The following is a 6499-nucleotide window of genomic DNA, read 5'->3' on the forward strand; positions in this document are numbered from 1 at the left end:
AAAGGCTGCAGCACATTATTCTTCCATGGGCACTTGTTTTTCTTTCCTCTAGAGCCACATCATCTCTCCACAATCCCCAGCAGTGACTTTGTTCTGCAAAGACAAATTTTAGTGTAAAAAGAACTGGATACATCAATGCATCTTCAGATCTGCTTAAAATGTAATTCAAAAAATTGCAAAGGACAGTTATAATGAGGAACTGAATGGCAGGAAACTAGTCCCTCCCCCTACTGCAAACTACCAACGTATTGCCCACAAAGTGCTACAACTTCCACTTTAGGATTCTTGCACTTTAAGAAGCATCTTTTGAGCTGAAGTGATAAAATATCAGAAGGCATGTGGGAGACAAATACTTTGGTTTATTACAATATAACATGCAGAACAGATAGAAGCTTGGACTATAAAAATGGAATATTAATCTACAATGTTCTTTTTGCTTTTCTTAAAGAGGTGCTGGTGCATACATTGTAGTAAATTGCGACTATACCTTCCTTTGTTTCCATGTCCTCTCTCCTGTCTCTATTCAAGTTGGCATTCGAACTTTGTGTTCCAGGTAATGAGTCTGCTGAAAAGGGAATGTTATGCTATTTGAGCAGACCGGCCCTATCTTATTCTGAAAGCAATGCTGACATTCTCCATAGTGGGGCTTTGTCCCAGGAAAGGCACTGGTGGTATAGCTTTGGAAGATGAACTGTGAGGTAAGCCTATAGCACTATCAACCATTTCTCTAATACTTGTCTTGACTTTGGAAATTGAGCTGTTTGCCATTTCTGTGCTTGGAGGATGCTTTTCTGCTGTACTATAGCTCTTCCTGGTTAGATGTCTAAAACTGAAGCTCTTTGGGCTCTGTTTACTCACTACGTGACATCTGTGTCAGTCTATCGGTGGAAATGGGATAATTGAGAAAGGCAGGCTGTTTGGCAAAAAGAAACTCATTTAGGGGTCAGGGGCCACAGGATCTCAGTGGAAATGTTCTCTGGACTACTAGAGTGATGAGTGGAGACCGAGTTAGCACACTGAGTGGGATTGGGGGGTGGGCTCAGAGCTGGGCCTTGGAAGGCCATGGTTGATAATGGAAGGATAGCTGGGACAGAAGAACTTAGAATGACCATTGCAGTAAGAAGGAATCTAGGTAGAGAGGAAGGAATGCTCACCACCAAAATGTGGCAAGAGATCTGAAGGATGAGAACAAATAAGAGGCCTAATTTTGCTTAGAAATATTGGTGACCTTGAAAGACCTTCAAAATGGAGATCTGGGCCACTTTACATTTCGATAGGTCCTTGACTCTCCTCTTCTAATGTACCATTAAGTCCTCGAGTTATTTATTCTTGATTTCTTTCTTTCTTTCTTTCCTTTTTTTTTTTTTTTTTTTTTGAGACAGAGTCTTACTCTGTTGCCTTGAGTAGAGCGCAGTGGCATGAGCCTAGCTCACAGCAACCTCAAACTCCTGGCCTCAAGGAATCCTCCTGCCTCAGCCTCTGGAGTAGCTGGGACTACAGGTGCACACCATGACACCCGGCTAATTTTTCTATTTTTAGTAGAGAGGAGGTCTCACTCTTGCTCAGGCTGGTCTTGAACTTCTGAGCTCAAGTGATCTTCCCACCTTGGCCTCCCAGAATGCTAGGATCATAGGCGTGACTCACTGTGCCTGGCCTATTCTTGATTTCTTTCTGATCCAAGATAATAGTTAGAAAAGTGCTTATTTAACTGATATTATTTTTCATTCTAGGCCCTTACCATGTCTTATCTCAATTCTTAGAGGAGCCTCAATGCTTGTCTCTTAGATTCTTTTCTTCTTTTAAAAAATTTGGGCTAGCCTATACTAACAATAGTACTATTTTTATTAAAATTAGCAGTAGCAGTAGCAGTATCATAACGTTTGAGTGCTTACAACTTGCCAGCCATTGTGCTAAGAGCTTTACTCATTTAATCCATCCAATGTCATGAGGTTGGATCTATTGTTGTGGTCCATTTTACAGATGAGAAAACTGAGGCATAGAGACACTATGGAACTTGCAAGAGTATATTGCTTGTTTTATTGGCAGAACTTGGACTTGAAGTCCCATCTGTCTGATGCCAGAGCAAAGGTGTGCCTTCTTGGTAGTAGCAGAGCTCCTTAGAGGGTGAGTCTATAAAAGGAAGGAAGGAGGGAAAATGGCTGCATGGGGACTCTGAACAGCTTGTTCCAGAGCTTTCTGACAGTAGCCGTGAACACCCATTGCGGCAGAGGCAGGATACTGGTTTACCAGATAAGCTTTCTCCTCTTCTTTGGCACAGGGATAACGTTTGCAGCCTCCCTTGCCATTAGGGATGGCCACGTGGGTTCTATCAATGGAATATGCAAGTGGAAGTGACGTATTCCACTTCTAGGCCTAGCCCATAAAATTCTCTCATACATGATCCTCCATGTTCTTTCCCCTTCCACCAGATCGCTGAAGATGAGCACAGCAACATTGTTGAAAATGCAGAGGCTTGGCGTGGAAGGAACCTGGATTCCTGGATTACACAGTGGAAGTCTCATCTGCTGACCAGAAACACTTGCACTGGACTGAGAAGCAGTATATAGACATCTCTAGTTGTTAAGCCTTTGAGACTATGGGTTTTATTTGTTATAGCAGCTAGTGTTATCCTAACTTATACACTTACATGCTATGTGAGCCATGATTCTTGGCTAGGAGCGCAGGCAGGTAGTGAGTGAGAAAGGAAATACTCTTTGCAAAGAAATGAACCAGAAAGATCCACTTTTTGTGGCCAGTTGTAAAATGCAAAAAAAAAAAAAAGAAAGGGGAAAAAAAATGTTTCTGGCCGGGCGCGGTGGCTCACGCCTGTAATCCTAGCACTCTGGGAGGCTGAGGCGGGCGGATCATTTGAGCTCAGGAGTTTGAGACCAGCCTGAGCAAGAGCGAGACCCTGTCTCTACTAAAAATAGAAAGAAATTATATGGACATCTAAAAAAATATATGTATATAGAAAAAATTAGCCGGGCATGGTGGCGCATGCCTATAGTCCCAGCTACCGGGGAGGCTGAGGCAGGAGAATTGCTTAAGCCTAGGAGTTGGAGGTTGCTGTGAGCTAGGCTGACGCCACAGCACTCTAGCTCAGGCAACAGAGTGAGACTCAGTCTCAAAAAAAAGAAAAAATATGTTTCTCAGGCCAAGGAGATTATTATGATTACAGAATTTAAATTCTAGGATTTGTTGGATATGCTTCAGGGCAAATCTCTAATGCAAGGAGTTCACTGAATGATCCTAGTAGTCAACGGAGGGGCTTCAGGGGTTCTAAGAGCCCCTGAATCTGTGTGCAAACCTGTATGTGCCAACTGGACAGAGGGAATCTGGCGATTCACTGCCTTTTCCAGAAAGGTGAAGAGCCAGTAGCAAATCTGAGCATAAGCCACTTAGGAGGCTTATTTAGAACAAAAATGCAAAATTGGACTTGGCTGCATGTTCTGGATTTCACGTTTTTTTCTGGGGTTTCCAATTCTGCCCCTTATATATGTAAAAACTATAAAAGGAGCGCTTTTCTTGAAACTGATACATTGGCATATGGTGTAAGTGTCAATGAGCAAGTAAAATAGTCTGGGTGAGGGAAATCATGAATAGAAAACATAATTGTCTGGTGGTCAAGAAAAACATTAAGCCAATAATCATAGGAAGAAGAATAAGCCACTAGATTACTCTTTCTGGCCGGCCAGGTTCCTCTTCTCTGTGACTAAGGTGTCTTTGAGCTTCAGATCCCCTGGGGGGTCCCCCTCTAATCAGCCTTCTCTGACCATGCATTTCCCTTCTTAATCTTACTTCTCCCTGTAGGGGAGGAAAAGTTTCCTCAACCCTCCTAGAGTTCCTGGCTAGATCTGAAACAAAACCGACAAAGACAGATTAACAGGAGAAAAGCATTGCAGATTTATTTGATCAAAGTTTTACGTAACAAGGGAGTCTTCAGAAATGAAGAGCCAAAGACCCAGGGAAAACTGTCCAATTTTATGCTTAGATTCAGTGAAGAATGGACAGCCGTGTAGAAATGTAACTGGGCAAAAAGTGTATGATCTAATGGTAACAGACTGAGGGTGGGAGTTGGGGGAGGGAACTCAGCAAGGCCTGTCTGTTCTGATTCTTCTTGGCCTCTCTGTGTAGCATTCCTTCCTCCAGGGTATAGGGCAGGACCCCTTCTGGAATGAAGGTCTTATGACCTACTATCAGACAAGAAAGATAGGTCAGAGAATTTCCTTATGGCCAGCTCTTACACAGAAAGGTAGGGAAAGGTTAGAGTAATATTTCTTGGTTTTATGGCTTGCTTTGGGGGAGAGGGGTTCTAGTTTCTATGACTCACCTGGGAGGAGAGGAATTCTAGGCTTTATGGCCTGCCTTGGGGGAGAAAGGGGACCAAGAGAGAGCAGGGCAGGAGAAGGTCAGAAAGATCTGGCTTCTGAACATCTGTCCTTCAGTTCGAAGTGTTCAGCATGCCAAGGCATCATATTGGGGTATCATGTTCTGAGCCCCAACATTTGTAAGACTCCTGGTCCACATATTGGTCCATCTCACTTCCTTTTTCAGTTGTTCCCTATGTTTAATGAAATCCTGAGAAAGCAGGCAGTCACTAGAACGAAGGGGCACAGGGCTGGCCTCATACTCAGCACATACACTCAGTACAGGCTCCCCTGAGCTGGCGTGTAATTGGAAACACGCACACAGCAGGACGGGGAGGTACAGCTCTGACCCGCTAAAGACTGCTTAGGAGCAGTGATTTCTGGGCTTGCTGTGAAAGTCAGCGAGGTTCAGCCAGCATTTACTGATTGCCTGCTCCGGGCTAGGGTCCAAGCCAGATGCTTATTCAACCTCATTCAACAAATATTCATTGAGTGCCTACTAGGTGCAAGGCTCTGTTCTGGGTTCTAGGCATGTATCAGTGAACAAGATAGCAAAGTCCTTGTCATTACAGTGCCCACAGAATTTCATCCTGACAAAAGTTAGGATGCACATGCAGAAAACAGGGGCTCAGTAAAGTGAAGTGCCCTGCCCTAAATGACACAGCGATCGGGTAAAGGAATGTTGGTTTTCTGACTCCAAGTCCCGTGGGCTTGTTGACACACCAAGAGGGCAGGGAGGAGAGATATTAGAGGCAATTTAACAACAAATTCTGTTTATTGTGTGTGTTTACATAAGAATGAAAAGCTTCTTTATATCAAAACATACTATTAAATAAAACAAGAGAAACTAGGAAACATTTGTTACACGTAATAGACAAAGTTAGTATTCCTAACGCAATTTTGCAAATCAGTAAGAAACGCATTCCAAAATAAAATGAGGAAAAGATATTAATGTGTGACACACACAAAGTAGAAGAGGCCAAAAATATGAAAAATTATAAAATCTCCCTAGTAATAGGAGAAAATGCACATGAAAGTAATATGCTTCCCTTGCTCTTTATCAAATGGGCATTTTTTCTGAAGGATAGTCAGTGTTGATGAGAATACAAGAACAGGATCTTTCATACATGCTTTAGCCATCAATTTTAGGGTGTTTTTAAATAGATTAATTCTTTTACTTTTTAAAAAGAACATAGATTTGAAGAGTTTCATTACTTTTTTTAAACCATATTAACAGTGTTTTCCAATTTTTCTACAGTGAATGAATATGTATCCATTTTATAATTAATAATATACATGTATGCATTTAAAAAAATCCTATAAAAATTGAAGGGAAGATGAGGAGGAGATGTTTACTGGTTTTTAATACGTGGTAGGAAATGGTCCTAGACTGAGAGCAGGGGGCCGAGTTTGTTGTCTGCAGTTTGCAGTGTGTCAAACCCTTCTTCTGTGCATCGTTGCCTGGCCTGTCTGTAGCTCTCTTCCTGCAGCTCCTGATCGGGCCTGATCAGGTCCTCCCACCGCTGAGTGTGGTCTCTGCAGTTTCTCCTGTTGTTTTATTGTCTGTCTATGGCAGTGGTTCTCAACCTTAGCTGCACTCTAGACTAACTTGGGGTGATTTTAAAAATAGTGGTACCAGGCGTATCCCAGACTACAGTCATGTGTTGCTTAATGATGGAGATGCGCTCTGAGAAATGCATCGTTAGGCAATTTTGTCACTGTGTGAACATCACAGAGTGTATGTACATAAACCTAGATGGTCTAGCCTACTACACACCTAGGCTGTGTGGTCTAGCCTATTGCTCCTCGGCTACAAACCTGTACAGCAGGTACTGTCCTGAATACTGTAGGCAATTGTAACACACTGGTAAGTATTTCTGTATTTAAAGATATCTAAACATAGAAAAGGTAAAGTTATAGTATTATAATCCATATGGGACCACCGTCATATATGCAGTCCATTATTGACCAAATAGTTGTTATGGGGTGAATGACTGTAATTAAATAAGTCTGTTCCCGTGTGACTCAATGTCAGTTAATGTTGAGAACCGCTGGCCTCTAGGCTGTATCAAACTCCCTCTAGCTATTTTGTGTGCCTAGGCCTAGGTCATGTGCCATAATACAGGCTTGTT

The sequence above is a fragment of the Lemur catta genome, chromosome 3 (genome assembly GCF_020740605.2).
Source record: "Lemur catta isolate mLemCat1 chromosome 3, mLemCat1.pri, whole genome shotgun sequence".
NCBI lineage: Eukaryota > Metazoa > Chordata > Mammalia > Primates > Lemuridae > Lemur > Lemur catta.